The sequence below is a fragment of the Coenobita brevimanus genome, chromosome 80, assembly GCF_032717465.1.
Source record: "Coenobita brevimanus isolate Jiangsu-jjx chromosome 80, ASM3271746v2, whole genome shotgun sequence".
Taxonomy (NCBI): domain Eukaryota; kingdom Metazoa; phylum Arthropoda; class Malacostraca; order Decapoda; family Coenobitidae; genus Coenobita; species Coenobita brevimanus.
Genome location: NC_137033.1, coordinates 11,587,603 through 11,604,889, shown reverse-complemented (window position 1 = coordinate 11,604,889; position 17,287 = coordinate 11,587,603). Strand labels below are relative to the sequence as shown.

General features: G+C 42.0%; 1 protein-coding gene across 1 annotated transcript in view; it reads left to right on the top strand.

Annotated features, from left to right (window-relative positions):
* Window positions 1-17,287, top strand: part of LOC145409260 (cardioacceleratory peptide receptor-like) — a 94,618-nt gene that overhangs the window by 42,788 nt on the left and 34,543 nt on the right. The gene's annotated exons all lie outside the window — the stretch shown is intronic.

Here is a 17,287-nt window from a genome sequence, read left to right as displayed (position 1 = left end):
CATCATTATCGTAAGGAACATCATCATCATCATTATTATCGCAAGGAGCCACATCATCATCATCGTCGTCGTCGTAAGAAACATCATCATTATCATCATCATCATCACCAGAATCTTCGATTCATATACATTGGGATGGGGGAGATCTAGAGAATATTTATTTTTTACTGAAGAGACATGAATCAGAGGAGAAGAAAGTTCCATGCATAATACAACATAACTTCCTCCTCATATATCAGGCATGTTACGAAGCCAATCACAGCACCAGTGTAGGCTTGTGAGGTTACCAAATTTCTATATACTGAGGAGGCAGAATTTCCAGGTGTGTGTGTGTGTGTGTGTGTGTGTGTGAAGTGACGGAAGCTGAAAAGTGTTAATTCCTTCATTTGTGTATGGTAAATGTTCTTAATATCAGTACAAGCTAAAGTTGCTTCTCCCTCCCTCTCTCTCTCTCTCTCTCTCTCTCTCTCTCTCTCTCTCTCTCTCTCTCTCTCTCTTGTCCTCAGTCACTCATCCTCTCCGACTCGTACTCAGGCAGTGGTTATTTGTTCATGTCTTAGCTCTCACACTCTCATACTCCCCCCTCTCGCGCCTTCCTTATTAGAAATTTATCACTCTCTTAAGGTTCTCTGTTTATTTTCCATCTTCTTAACCCAAACATGTTGTTGAGGCGGAGATTACTCTCTCTCTCTCCCTCTCTCTCTCTCTCTATCTGAATTCGATTATCACGTTACATAGCCGGAGGAAGAAGCAGGTTAGGGGAGAGCCTTATCCCTTACCAATATATTGACAGTAGTGTGCCGAGTTAAGTTCCCTTAGGCCAAACGACGTTATTCTGTGTATCATTCTCGCTGCCGATAGATATTTTCATTCGGCTTACAATTTTTTTGTAGCTACTTAAATTATAATCTTGCTTCCTAGAGGCGATTTTGTTCAACCTACATAAAGCTCCTCTAATTGAAAATAGTAAGTTGCTTTGATGAGAGATGCCGTTCTTATTCTACTCTTTATACTGCTAGACGACTATGTCCAACTTATGGGATATGCCTTCTAGCGAAAACTTTCATGAAGGCTGTTTCCAACCTCTCCAGTTTGAATATTCTCTCCCAAGCTGAGTATATTCGTCTGGTCACCGATTAGAAAAGATGCTGACGTGTAAGGTAAACGGGAAGACTAATATTGGCATACTGATGGATGAAATGGTAACATAATATAGTTTTTATCCTGAAAGATGAAGGGTACATCTGAAGCTTTTGCAGAAATCAGTGTTCACTGAGAAAACAGCTGTTAAGCTGAAGGGATCAGTGGCATAAGTTGGCATCGTTTGTATTTGCAATAGGAAAGAATTAATATTTATTTGTCAGTTCATCTACCTGTCTATCTGTCTGTTTATATATCTACCTCTTTATCTATCTGTCTGTGTACTTACCTGCTATCTGCCTATTAAACTATACTGTATATATCCCTCTACCTGTCTGTTTACCTGCCTACCTACCTACTTACCTGTCTATCAGTCTACCTATTTGTCTATCTACCCATCTGTCTGTCTACCAGCCTAATTCTTCCATCTACCTATCTCTTAATCCATTCTCTTTCCTGTGTATCTCTTTATCAATCTGTGTTCATGACCACGAAAGTTATGAATCATAGAAAACATTTACAGAACCAAGAAGAGTGCGATAAATAAAGAGTTAAGCATCTCTGTGGCCACGAAGGCATATATTCCTGGTGTTTATGGAAGCGGCGTTGCATAGGTAAGAGCGTGGACGAGGCGTTGAGACCTGTGGAAGCCCGTAACCCCCATCAGTATGCTGGGGATTCACTCCTGTGCCCTGTTAAAGCCCTCTGACGCCACCCAACCAAAACACACAGTCTCCCCTCCTTCCTTCCTTCTCCCCCTGCCCCACACCCACTTGTTTTTGCGCATCCCTGTGAGTCTGGTTGTGTATCCTGTTAGAAAATCTCCTTTCTCGAAATTCTCCCTTCTCTGTTCATTTCTGTCTTCTTTGTCTCGCATTTCCTCTTTCTCCGTGTGTTTCTTTCAATATGGCGTGAATCTTGTTTAAGACTCTTCTCTCTCACAATTCTTTTTCTGTTCATCTCTGTCTGTCTGTCTGTCTGTCTGTCTGTCCGTCTGTCTCTGTCTGTCTGTCTGTCTGTCTGTCTGTCTGTCTCTGTCTCTCTCTCTCTCTCTCTCTCTCTCTCTCTCTCTTTTTCTCTATATCAGTCTGTCTGTCTGTCTATCTGTCTATCTTTAGAGTCCAGTTCTGTACCATGATAAGCTTTCTTGCGACAGCCGAACAAAACACACTACCTCTCTGGCCTTTCATTCTCACTAACACTCCTTTCCTTTTATCATATATCCGACACAAGGCACACAATACATATTCTGTTTCCGCTGTCGTGTAATCCTCCTACGTGCATTAGTTTGCAGCGCACATCTTCACATGTCACCACTTGGACACAGGTTCCCACCAGCTTCACTGAATACATGCTATAGTTCTTCCTCAGGCGTACCCACTAATGTTTAATAATATCCAGCTAAATCCTGCATCATCCTTGAACATGCTTGGGGTTTCATTTACTCGGGACTTACCTTGGAAAGATCATATTGCATCTCTTGTAAAATCTGCTTCCAAGAGATTAGGTGTGCTAAGCCGACTCCCTACCTTCTTTACCCCTGCACAGTTGTTGACTTTGTACACGGGTTTTATTCGCCCCTGTGTGGAGTACAACTCTCATGTGTGGGGAGGCACCCCACATACAGCTCTTCTCAATAGGGTGGAGTCAAAGGCTTTTCGTCTTGTCAACTTTCCTCCTCTTACTGGCTCCCTTCAACCTCTGTCTTTTCGCCGCACTGTTGCCTCTTTATCTCTTTTCTATCGCTGCTTCCATGGTCACTGCTCCTCTGAACTGTCTGCTTGCATCCCACCACCCCTACAACCGGTGCATAACACCCTTCTAGCAACAAACTTTCATCTTTTTTCTGTCCAACTCTCTAATGCAAGAGTTAACCGTTACTCCCAGTCCTTCATTTATGCAACAGGTCAGCTCTGGAACTGTCTCCCTCTGTCTGTATTTCCTACTTCTCATGATCTCCAGTCTTTCAAACACAGTGTGTCCAGGCATCTCGAAATGAACGGATCTTGAATTTCGCTTTCTTTTGTATTGTTTTAATTTTTTTCTTGGAAGGAACTGTGCGGGCTCCTGGCCTTTGGTTCTTTCTTTCTTGCATTTAAAAAACATTAACTGGACGCAGATATTCGTCATTTTGCAGCTTATTTCACGCAGCTCAGTTGCAGAACAAATCACCAGTATGGTTTTGTATCCTTTCCATAGCACTTCTTTGTGATTAGCGCCATACTGCAGTGTTAATATCATGTTGTAGGTTGGCATTCAATATAGATCGATAGCATTTTGCGCCTTGTTAAAGTGAACGGATTATAGCTCTCTCTTTTGAGACCTATGCAGTGGTAATAACGGTAGTGTTTCTGTTATATGCTGCTGGGTCTTATGGAAGATACGATTATACTAAGACTGCTTTAACGAAATTCAATCCTTAAGCTGTTCCTTGCCTTTAACTGAAAAGCTTTTTTTTCTTTTCAAAGCTAACATATCACACTACCACTTGGCTTTCAAAGCCAAAAGCAGGTTAGTAGCTTATACTGTCATTTTTTTCATTTACCTGGACAAATCTGTGAGTATTACTGTATGCAATCCTTGGGAAACCCGCTTGCAGATTCTGAGATTATCATCAATAAAACCGAAGAAGAGAAGGGAAAGCACGGTTCACAGATTTTGATAATTTCTGAAGGGCATGGTGATGATGTGAAGTGTCTTGATTTTGTATATGGTGTCGGTGCTCTGAAAGTATGGGTTGTTGTTGTTGTTGTGGCTTAACCCCGGTCCATCTATGGAGTTGTTCCATTGGTTTCCTACGCAGTAGGTGTTGTCTTCGTCGTAGTATAACGTGTGGTGTCTAGTGCTACATTATGTGCGTTATATTGTGTAGGTTTGTTTTTCAAGCGAGGTACGTGTCGTCCGTGATTCCACCCAGTCCATTTCTAAGCTGATAGTTTAAGAGGGTTGGGTGATGTCCTGATCTAAGCCAGTCTAGGTGAACTCGATCAGCTCTAATCAAGGATACTTCTGATGGACGGACATCAGGAGTGGATATTGCAGCATAGTATGTTTTATTGCCCTGAGCGTGAAGTGGGTAAGTAGGCATTTTTAACTTGTTTGTGTAGGAATGATTGAAGGTGGGCTTTTGTTGAAGAGGATCTGGTAATGCCTGTGTGGCGGCAGTCCGGATATCTCCATACGACTTCGTTCAACGTCAAGAGGGATCTCCCGGATTTAAGTGAATAAGAGGCTTACAAATCCGCTTCCACGTCCGCCTATTTAAGCGTACTCGTCCCGGAGATATTAACCTTTTCAGTGTGACGCAGACTTTCCTTTTTATTCTTGCTGTCAACAGACCATTTAATCAGATGTGTTTTATGTTATAGTCTTGCCAGCTTCAGGCGACTTTTATTATATAAGGATATCAGGGGACGCTTTTCGAAGGATTGGTTATAGCCTTCATTAACCTTTCCATAACCAGGGCGGCTATCCCAACCTAACAAAACAAAACAAATCGTCTTGTGGTGGCAAGAATGAAATATATGTCGTCAAAGGAAGTTCACTTACACCTATTCCTATGCAACTTATTTTGCTTACACATTACTCTCCATCTCCGATTACATGTCAACATACTCAGCATAGGAAACGTGCTAAAGGATATCATCCAGCCATATCCGAAAATAAGTCGCTAAGGAAGAGGTGCCAGGGAGCCACCTTAACCAATCAGAATACGGCTAAAGGGCATAACGCGTTCCTCATTCAACCTAACCCTCTCATTCTGGTGACATCCTTCACATTTTATCTTTGCTACTGTCCGATGAGTTTATTCATCTTAACTCCTTCATTCTGGTGACATTACAGGTATGTATTTACTTATTTTTGCTACCTCCAAACGATTGTATCCAGCCTTCGGGAAACCTCATGCGATGAATAGATAAATAAGGGGATGAGAACCTGAGCACTGACGACTTCCTGGATGAAGACTTCCGGGATGACGACCTCGGGGAAATTTCAACCCCTCAAATTTAGAAAATCTCCCCCGAACTAAGCGGAGTTATCAGAAGATGCCACAAATAATATAAGAAAGTAGGTTATGGAACGGAAAGGATTAAGAGAGACCCATCGTGCGGAGGGTTTCTTCTGAGTTGAATAAATCTCCTGTTATTTGACATGGTAAAGTTAATGTGACCTTTTCTGGCTGGAGAGTTTACGTTCATTTGTTTAATCCCTTCGCTACTATGGTGTACCCTATTGTGTACTTTATTGACGCTACCAACATACGATTCAACCCAGGAGATTTTTTTTCCCCTTCTGCAGAGGTCATCCAAAGCCGGCATTAACCCTTCACTACTGGGATTTTCTCCTACAGTAAAAATAATCGCAGAGTACCAAGGAAAATTAAATCAGTATGGCACTTAGGTTGAAGGGATAGGCACTTTCCATTTCTGCTTAATTCGTGAAGTTATTTGGGGTATCCATATTGCTTTACCTGAGAGACTTGCTGATCCCGACTGTACGTCCACTCTCCTTACTTTGCACGTCACCCTTAAATTTCACTAACTCCGTACCCGCTTTCAGGTTGTACTGTACTCCAGGGCTTTCCTGCCACCGTTTTTATAAAAGATTCTGGCTAGTTTCTACGATAATTATGCCTTGCATGCAATTAAATAATACCAGGAATAGTTTAGTTGTATTTTTATTAACATTCTCAGTAATTTGATTGTGAGGTGTTCTGCAGCTTCACGAATGAAGACAAAACTATAAACCAGCGAGATCATGCACAGCTCAGGTTAAAGAATGTTCATGAATGCAAAACCCAGGTCCCTTTAAGGTGTGCCGTCTGTCAGGGAGATAGAACAGCCCATGAATTACAACCACCCTTCCCGACCCCACAGGCTACCCCACTCTCTCCTTGTCTCTACCTGTTTCGACCCTCGTAACCTGTCCCCTTCTCCCTCTTCCCCTCCCCTTTCCTCTCTTTTCTCCTCCCCTCTCTTCTCCTCCCCTCCCTTCTCTTCTTCCTCCCTTCCCTCTCTCCTATCCTTGCCCTCTTCTCCTTCCTTGTCCTCTCTTCTTGTTCCCTTCCCTCTTTGTTCTCATCCTCTCCCCTTCCCCCTTATTTCACTTACTTCCCCCCCTCTCTTTTCCTTTCCTTCCTTCTCTTCTCCTCACCTTCCCTCTCTTCTCCCCTTTTCTGTCTCCTCTCCTTCCCTCTCCTCCCTTTCTCCCTCCTCTCCCCCTCCCCTTTTCTTCTCTTCTCCCCTCCCTTCTCGTATCTCTTCTCTCATTTCGCTCCTTGTATCATCAGTTACACCCCCCCCTCCTGTGTGTGTGTGTGTGTGTGTGTGTGTGTGTGTGTGTGTGTGTGTGTGTGTGTGTGTGTGTGTGTGTGTGTGTGTGTGTGTGTGTGTGTGTGTGTGTGTGTGTGTGTGTGTGTGTGTGTGTGTGTGTGTGTGTGTGTGTGTGTGTGTGTGTGTGTGTGTGTGTTTCGTCTTCCTCTCGCCCTGCCTCCCAGTCTTTCTGTTTCATCTTTCTTAACCTATGTTCCTCCTTCTCTTACAGTACGTTCGTCTTCCCCCCCTTCTTCTCCCCTTTCCTCTCCTGCCCTTTCTTCTTCTCCTCTTTTCCTCTCCCTTTCCTTCTCCCAGTGCAACCCAGCTCTTTCCTTTTCACCCTTTTCGACCTTATTAAAATGTCCCTCTTCCTGGCATGCAGTTTTTCTTCTCTTCCCCCATTTCTCTCTCTTTCATCTCCCTTTTTTTCTCCATTTCCTCTCTCCTCTCTCTTTCTCGATCCCACATGCTTCCCTGTTCTTTCCTTATTTTCCTGCTTCAGCTCTCCAAACATGTCCTTTTTCCCCTCTCTCTCTCTCTCTCTCTCTCTCTCTCTCTCTCTCGCTCTCGCTCTCTCTATTAGTATATATATATATATATATATATATATATATATATATATATATATATACCGGTATATATATGCACACACACTGTATATATCCTCCTCTCCCTCCAGACACTTTTCTATCATCTTCCCTATATAATTACGTTTCCCTATTACTCTATCGTTCTTTCCCGTTTTCCTACTCATGTCTTCCTCTATCCCTCCTTATATCCTTGTTTTCTCTCTGTCCCCTTCCTCTCCTTACCCTGCCAACTCCAAATCCACTTCTCCTTCAACTGTATATCCGGCTCCTTCCCGCTCCCTTCCCTCTATGCAGCCTTCTCTTCCCTTTCCCTGCACGCTTACCTCTTCCAACCCTCCCATAGTTCCATCCCTGTAGCCTCGTCTCTCTATTCTCAGTTCATTTTCCTCCACCTTTACTTCTCCGTCTCTTCACACATACTTCTCGTACCAACTTTCATTCATCCTCCTTTTATTCTATTTTCACATCTCTTCCATTTTTTTCTCTTTCCCAGCCAGATTTATTCATACAACCTACATGATGCTCTATCCTTCTATCTCCTGCCTATTTGCTACCATCTCATCTTTATTCATCCATTCTTCCTTCCTTTCTATCCGATTTTCTGTCCTCGACTCTTCTATTTTTTTTCTCTCGTATTACTTTTCGTTTTATATTCCTGCCTCTGCCGTTTCTCCTCCTCTTTCTTCTTCCCTCCCTCCTTCCCCCTTGTTCTTTTCTCTCTAGCACTTCCTACTTTCTTTTCATTTTTGCTTGCTTCTCCTTCTCTTGTCTGTCCTTTTCTTGCCGTTTATGTTGTTGTTTTCCTTCATCCTTAATACCGGTACCTTTCTATATCTTTCTTCACGTCTGACTTAACGTCTTTTATATCTTTTATCGCCTTTTTTTCCTTCACATCCTCCTCCACTGTTTTTTCCCTCCTTTGTCATTCTCTTTTCATCGCTATCATTCTGTCTCTGTCTCATATTTCCCTCTCCTCCAGGTCCCCTTCCTTTTTCCTCTTTTCTTTCCCTTGTCTATTTTCTCCTTATCTCGTGGATAGAGCAGGAGTTACGTTTTGACTGACACGCGGGCACGTGTGTGTGTGTCTGTGTGTCTGTGTGTATATATATATATATATATATATATATATATATATATATATATATATATATATATATATATATATATATATACTCCCTTTCCTTGGGGGAAGCAGCCTAGGTATATAGATAGAGATAGATATATATATACATATATATACGGTATGTGTGTGTGTGTGTGTGTGTGTGTGTGTGTGTGTGAAGAAAGTAGCTCGACAGTTTTTTTTTTTTACATCCTATATTAGCCTACTTTGATAGAGGAGTTGAGGGACAACAATTTTCTTTTAACAATGTGTTAAGATCATGGTCGCAGAGCTCGGTCAATGCTTGAGCCAGATATTTCACCTTCAGCAGTTTTAATAGATTTTGACCAAAGTTTGTGGAAGTGTTGAGAGTAATGCAAGAACGTAAATGCTGGACTTTTACATCCATTAGAGGTCAAGGTAGCAGGGCAGTGGCAAAGTTCACCCCTAGCGTCTGTGTGTGAACAAATAATCTAAAACATTTTTTATTTGATTTGGACCAAACTTGGTAGAGGGTTAAAGGTAAGCCTAGGGGTTGATCTACTGTTGTTAAGAAAATTAGGTCAAAGATCAAGGTCACATGGCAAAGTCAACTTATGGCCTTCTGCTTTTATCGAATTCCACAAAATTTTGTGGAAGACTTTAGGGATGGACAAGGTTAACAGTTATTCGATTTTGAGGGCAATCAGTAGTCAAGATCACTGGGAAAGGCCCAGATTCAGAGTTATAGGAAAAGCCCAATCGAAATAGTTTTATATGATTTGGACCAAACTTGGTGGAAGTGCTAAGAATCAGGGTAGAATGAAGTAATTCGATTTTGGGAGTAATAGGTCGAAGGTCTAGGTCACGGAGTGTACCCCCTCCACAATATGTCTACCCCCGATGTATATATGTCCCCCCCCCCCAATGCATACATGCCCCCACTAAACTTGCTAGGTCAGCACGCTTTCCCACGCCTGAAGACGGCGTTATTGCATCAGTCGATAGCAGGCAGCCTAGTAGGGCAGACTATTATACTGTGAGCTTGTAATAAACTCCTTATCTAGCTGTTTGTACACGGAGTTTCTATCACCAAAGTATTGCAAGTTACAGGAGCAAAATCAAATGTCTGACCCTTAGACGAGTTGATGGGCGAGGGTGTTGCACAATTCTGAATGTTCATTGTCAGTTCTTTTACCCAACTTCTTCATTTCACTCTTGCCATTAGTCCTGCTTCTTCCACACTCCCTTTTTCTTCATTACTTTCTTCACACTACTTCACTCTATCTTTATAAGCTGTTATATTTCATCAGGCACCATATTTCTCTCTGAATTGTCTTTTCTTTCCTTTCTTCTCCTTTATAATTTTCTTCTCATCTCTACCATTTTGTTGTCTGCATATTTTTCTCCTCGCCTTTCTTTCTCGTGACATTTGCTCCTGTTCCTCTCCTTCAGTTTTTCTTCCCGCGTTATTCTCTACTTCTCCTTTTTCGTTTTCCTGTTCATTTCCTTTTTGCCTCCGTTTTCCTCGTCACTTCCCATACTTCTCTCTTTTCTTCAGCTATTCCTTTCGACATCATATTTTGTTTTCGTCTCTACTTGTCCTGACCTCTTTTCTTTTTCTTTCTTTTCTTTTTCTTTTTTTTCATAGCTTTCTTTTCTTTACCTTCCTTGCCCGCCACCCTTATGCCTCCCTTCTACCTCCATCTACACACACACACACACACACACACACACACACACACACACACACACACACACACACACACACACACACACAAACACACACACACACACACACACACACACACACACACACACACACACACACACACACACACACACATCTCCTTTTACACTGTTCACTCTCTTTATCATGCCTCCTCTCTCTCTCTCTCTCTCTCGTTACCTGTGACCGCCCAGGTGTTATGCGTTCCAGTAATTAGCCTGTCCAGGAGCCAAGACATCCGCCTTCGGGCATGGGAAGGGTTGGAGGGAGGGAGGGAAGGGGGAAGAGGAGGAGGGGAAGAAATTAGGGAAGGGGAGAGAAGGGGGGAGGGGAATAAAGAAAGGATGAGAACGGGAGGAGAAAGATGGGAAGGGAGGGGGGAATAGGAGGTGAGGTAGTGGAGGACGAAATAGGGAGGTGGTAGGGAGGGGGAGGGTAGAGGAGTCATAAGGTGGAAAAGTGGAAAGTTGATGGGGAGAGGGAGAGTGGTGGGTAGATGGTAGGAAAGATATAAGGGGAATGGGAAGGGGAGAGAAGGTATGTCGGGAGGGAGAGGATGGAAAGGGGGGGAAGGGGAAGTGAGAAAGAGGGAGGAAACAGGAGGGGAAAGAGGTGTGGGAAAGGGACTGGAAAGGATGGATGAGGATGGGAGGAGAGAGGGCAAATTAGTAGAAAGCAAGAAGTGGAAAAGAGGGAGAGTGAAAAATAGATTGGAGAAAGAAGAGAGGGGAGTGAAAGGCAGAAAAGAGAGGAGGGGTAAAAAAAGGGGAGAGAGGTAAAGAAGGGGGAGAAGGAAGAGGGATGAGTGGAGGTTTGTGAAGAGAGAGGAGGCAATGGGAGAGGGAAATTGAGCCAAGGGGGCTAGAAGGTCGAAGGAAAGGGAGAGACCTGGGTGGAGGATTGGTCGGGTGGGAGGTTGAGAGTGAGAAGGGAGAGGGTTGAGGGAGGGCGTTTAGGGGCAGAGGATGTAGGAGGGAGCTTGAGGTGGGGAGGGTGGCTGTGGAGAGGTGAGGAAAGAGATATGATGAGGGAAGGGAGAAAAGGAGGGATGAGAAGTTTAGGGGAAGGGAAGAAAAGAGAGGTAAGGTCGAGGAAACGCAGAAGGAGAGAAGCTGAAGGCAGGAGACATAGAAGGGGAGGGAGACTGGAAGGTGAGGGAAAGGAGAGGAGGATGGGGAAGGGAGGAGGAATCTGAAGGACGGGTCATGTTGAAGGATGATGGAGAGGGATGGGTCGTGGGGCGGGACTGTTGTTGCTGTAGTTGTGGCCCCAGGCTAAGCTGGATGTGAACCCAATGGACAGAAGATATCCAGACACTTCAGTCGAGCGCTCTCAGATACTTTTTGTTGAGCTTGTGCTGATGATTTTTCTATGCCGTGAGAGCAAGGTACGTGGGATAAACAAGTGTATGTTGGTGTGAGGGGTGAAAGTACAGTAAGATGAGAACTGAATGGATTGTGGGTTGTGTTTATGTTCTTACTGATGTATGGGTGTGTTGATATTTTTTCTGTTCCCTGAGAGCAAGATGCATTAGGTGAGCAAGTGTTTTCTGGTGTGAAGGGGCGGATTTAAGGTGGTGACAAAATGAAATGCGTGTACGTTGCAGTATATGTCCTTACATCGTGTAGGAGGACGGTCACATCATAGTCTGGTAAGATGAACCCTTCTGTCTATGGGAGATAGAGAGAAAGGTCGAAAGGAACGGGGGAAGGGCTGAATAGAGTGAAGAGAAGAGAAAGTTGAAGAAGTTGAGGGGGTGAAATGTAGAAGTCAGTTAGGAGAGACTGTAAAGATGCAGAAGTTTAAGTGAGGGGATAGAGAAAGGAAAATTTGAACGAGGATTAAAATTAAAGGAATGGAAGGAGGGGGAGGATAAAGGATGTTGACATCGTGTAAAAAGGATGTTGGAACAAGATAAAAGAGAAAAGGAAAGGAGTTACTAGAGGACAGACAAGAGACTGAATCGGGAGGAATTGGAAAGGGGGGGATGCGACGAATAGGTTTATCTTCCCCAAAAGCAACATTTTCAAGAAAGGATATAGGTGACAGAAATTTGGGTGACTGAAAAAGAAGGAAGAAAAACGAGAAGAGGAGAGTGGGAGACAGATGAAAGATAGAAAAATGTCTGAAGCAGCAAAGAGAAAGAAGAATAAGGGGGAAGGGTGATGGAAGTTACAACTGAGACTGAAGAAAGAAGGAGGGAAAAAAGAAAGAGGAACAGAAGGAGAAGCAGAGGATAGAGCTGAAGTCGTTGTGGGAGAAGGAAGAAAAGGAAAGACGAGAGGGGGAGGCTGATGAAGAGTAGGAAGGGGCTAGAACCGAAGGAAAAATGTCGAGGTAAGAAGGGGAACGAGAAGGAGGAGATGGAGCTTTTGAGGATAAAAGAAGATTGATTATATAAGGAATAGGTATTGTTGGGAGAATATGGTTTTGCTTTCTATTTTGATTCAGATGTTTTTTCATTGTGTTCACTAATTATTGCTCATCTTTGCCTCTCCCAACGACAGTTCATTAAAATCATTCAACTATTCACTCTTCATCTTCAGTCGTCGTTTTCATTTATCTCGTCTACTCCTTCAGTTATATTAATCTTTGGTAAGTCTGCTCGCCTTCTTCCATCTCACTTCGTCACCATCATCATCTGTACTCACCTCCTTTTTCATCACACTTCCTTTATCATCATTTTCATTTATCGCAAATTATGCTGTTTCACAATCAGTCGTTCTTATTTACTGTCGTTCACTTTCCTGTAAAACTTTCAGTTAGCATCACTCAATTTCACTTACTTTTATTTACATTCGCTTGCTATAATTTACCTTCACTTAGCTTCAGTCATTTGCACCTAAATCTGTTCACCATTTAATATCGCTCACCTTCACTTAACACACCACTCACTTTCACTTATATTTACCATCATCACTTAATACCACTCACCTTCACTTGCATTCATTCACCTTCACATAACACATCAATTATTTTTACCTATATTTATTCACCATCACTTAATATCACTCACCTTCACTTAACACATCACTCACTTTCACTTATATTTACCATCATCACTTAATATCACTCACCTTCACTTGCATTCATTCACCTTCACATAACACATAATTCATTTTCACTTACATTTATTCACCATCACTTAATATCACTCACCTTCACTTAACACATCATTCACACTCACTTCTATGTACCACGATCACTTAATATCACTCACCTTCACTTGCATTCATTCACCTTCACATAAGACATCATTCATTTTTGCTTATATTTATTCTCCATCACTTAATATCACTCACCTTCACTTAACACATCATTCGCTTTCACTTATATGTACCACGATCACTTAATATCACACACCTTCACTTGGATTCGTTCGCCTTCACTTAACACGCCATTCACTTTCACAGCACCGGCCTTTCCCCTCCACAGCCTTTGTAACTACAGTCGTCGTGCCTGTTATTAACTCCTTCAGCCCGAGGACGTCTTTTGTTACGTTCTAGCCTACTTCAAACTATAAAAATTCAGCTGTGTAGTAAAGGGATTAACGGAGGCTATGTCCGCCCCCCTATTTCGAAAAATCTATTTGACTTATTCTCTTCACTGCAAGGACGTTGATGTACAGTCCATCTATCTACCTGTCTATGTGTCTATCTATATAATTTTAACTACCACTGGACAGCTGCATTCAGTGACGTTGACATCTCTGGCAGTACAAGGATTATAAAATGAAACTGATTTTTTATCTCATCTTTCGGAGCAGTGTCTGTTAAACTTTATAAATCTTTCTTGTATTAAAAGAAAGTGGAAGAAAAGCAGACTAATCCAAGAACGCTTTCGGCCTGAAGGACTTAATAAAATCACATGTATAAGCAAGAACGTGGTACAGTTGATGTCATGGAAGCGAGGGGATTAAGGAAATGTTAACTGAATGCCGGAGGAGTGAATGAGAAATGCCTGGCTAATTGTAACATACCAGCATTTAACAGGACGCTTGTGTCATTAGTGTGTGTGTGTGTGTGTGTGTGTGTGTGTGTGTGTGTGTGTGTGTGTGTGTGTGTGTGTGTGTGTGTGTGTTCTAGGGAACTGGTTGGAGTTGTGGTTGTGTATGTGTTGTGATGCGTGTAGCGTGAGGTGTAGTTATGTGGAGTGTGTGTGTGTGTGTGTGTGTGTGTGTGTGTGTGTGTGTGTGTGTGTGTGTGTGTCCTCGTGTGTAGAGATGTGGTGTGAGGATATTATGAAATGTCGTTTGAAGCAAGGAGAGTGACGCGGTATTAGTTGTGATATGAGAGGTGGAAAAGACGTGAAGTATGTGAGGTGGTACGATGTGTTGTGTGACACGTGGTATGAACCCTGGTATGAGATGTGGTATAATATGTGTGGGATGTGGTATGGACTGTGGTATGCGATGTGATGTGAGGTATGACATTTAAGTGGGATGAGGTATGTTTTGGAAATGTGGTATGGATGTGATCTGAGGTGTGATATGAAATGCGGTATATGTATTAGGTATGGCATATGATGTGGTATGAGATATGATACGAGCTGTGGTATTGTATGAGGCCTGGTGTTTATTTGTGGTGTGAAGTGTGGTATGAGATGTGGTGTGAAGTGTGGCAGGGGCTGTGTTATGAGGTGTGGCATGTGATCTGAGGTGATACTAAATATGGTGCAGAGTATGTTTATGGCATGAATTAGGTATGGGGAGGGCTGTGATGTACTGTATGGTATGGTGTGTGGTAGATGTGGTATGAAGTGTGTTATGAGGTGTGGAAAGATTGTAGTATGTAACATGAGGTTTGGGATTTATGGCATGAAGTGTAGAAAGGAGAGCATTATGAGAGGTGGTATAATGTTGTATGAGGTGCGGCATGTGGAATGACATGATGCATGGTGCTGGGTTCGGTATGAAATTGGATTTGATGTGTGGTATGAGATATGGTATGAAATGCAGTAGGAGATGTGGTATATGCGATGTGGTATTAAAATGTGGAGCTAGATGTGGCATGAGGTGTAGGGAGGAGTGTTCTGTGATATATAGTGTGAATTATGATATGAATAGTGCTATGAGGTGTGGAATGAGATATGATGTGAGGCATGATATGAGGTGCTGAAAACGTATGTGTTATGAAGTGAATTTTGATGCATAGTATGGTATATGAGATGTGGTGTGAGAGATGATGTGAGGTGCGGTAGGAGGTACCGTAAGAGATAAAGCACGTCATACTCTGGTATTAGATGAAGTATAAAGAGAGATGTGATATGGGATATGTTATGGTGTGCTATGTGATGTATGATATGAGATGTAGCATGAGATTTGCGGTATGGTATTAGATTTGGTATAATATATGAGATGTGGTATGGGGTATGCAGTGGGATGCTATGTGAGGTATGGTATGAGAAGCGACATGAGGAGCGTAAATAAGGCTATAAGGAACAGGATGTGGCCAAGAGAGTCCCTGGCATGTCTCCCACTTAAACACCTCATCATAAAACCCCTTTAATCTCCCTGCTTGTCTACCACTAAGGCGATAAACACATTAGAGATAGTATTTAAAGCCTCCTATCCCCCTCCCTTCTTATCTTCCTCTCTCATTATATCCCTCGCCCTCCCAGCCACATGCCTCTCAGTTAAATGTGTTATATGCTTGGTTAATTAACATCCCTATTACTTCTAACATATGCAGACCATACACACAGGTTTTTATTCATAGAGATAATGTTGGAGATATTCATGAACTTTCAAAACACTGTCCTAGAATACTTTAGCGAAAACATAGGATGATAGTTAAGTTTTTGTCGAGTTTAGTATCTTAATTTCGGGCCACGATTAAAACTGAAGCAAATATGATGATGTAGGAAGGAATAGATCTTAGAAGGTGTCTAAAAAATGTAGCAGCTCTAACTTTATTGCCATTGAGAAAATAAATAAAAATGAAAAATGAATATTCAAACTCATTTCCTGTTCCTGAACTAGAAGCATCTCAGAGAAAATTTATGTGCTGGTAGTTAACACATTTACTTCAAGCATATTAGTAATTTTTAAAATAAGGAAAAAAAAACATATCAACAGAGCCATAAATCAGCATATATTAACTATAAATATCTGGTTCTCCAAGTCGTAGATACGGTTCAAGAAATTTCAGGGTATTATTTCATGAAACTGAAAAGGTCCACATAAAATATTAGAATCATAAAGCAGCACACACACATACAGGGTCGCTTTCCTGTTGGTTTAGAAGGTTCAGTAGAACCTCCAGTAACTGCTGATTAATGCATCTTTTAATCTGATATTCCTTGGTATGTTTCATGAGCCAAATGTGTTAATATCCTAATTCAGTGACATAAATAGCACAGGGTGAAGAGTCATGGCAAAATATCGAAATTCATTAAGAAAGAAGCACTGAAGCCTTCTGTACTAACGAGGGAGCGGACCAGTTAACAGAACACAGAGTAAAAACATCACACAAAAAGTAGAAGTAGCACACACACACACACACACACACACACACACACACACACACACACACACACACACACACACACACACACACACACACACACACACACACACACACACACACACACACACACACACACACACACACACACACACACACACACACACACACACACACACACACACACACACACACACACACACACACACACACACACACACACACACTTCTAATTAGCTTCCAGTTTTCTATGTCCCTGCCTGGTCGTCACCCTCATCCCGTTCTCTCCTTCTGTCTAACAAGGCAAAAATGGAGCACCACCAAAACATCCTCCACGAAGTCTTCAGTAAGTCACCCAGGCCATCGAGAATCCATGCACTCTCTTTTAAACTCTCTGATAGATTTCCTTAGCTCACAGCCTATATCTATACACAGTTTGACGCGATACAAGCAGGCACGGATTTCATTTACTGGTTCATTAACAGTATTTATTTATTTATTTATCTGCATGATGACAGAAGCAAAGATTATGACACAAGTTGTATGTTTCTGCGCTTGGATACTTTATGGCTGAATGCTGTGTTGCTTTTTGCCATAAGTATTTTCCTTTTTTAATCTAAGCATTCTCATGGACGAATTGTATATTGTTTGTCTCGCAACTTTCAAAGCATTGTTTTCGTCTCATAAAATAGTTACCTAGTTCATTTGTAGGAGCGATATATAGAGTTTACGTCAACGCTTACGGTACAGCTATATTTAGGGTCCGCTGTTTTTAATATTCATACTGATAAAGCGTCTTGATGCTGCATTAAGTCTTAGTTTCTCTCTTGAAAAAAAAGAAAGAAAAGTGTCATCCATAATACTATATCAGCATTCAGTTGTTAACAGAATTTTAAATATTTGTTGGTGTAAAATTTATGTTGTTGGATTTTGCTCGAATATTTAATAACTGAAGACAGTAGATAAAA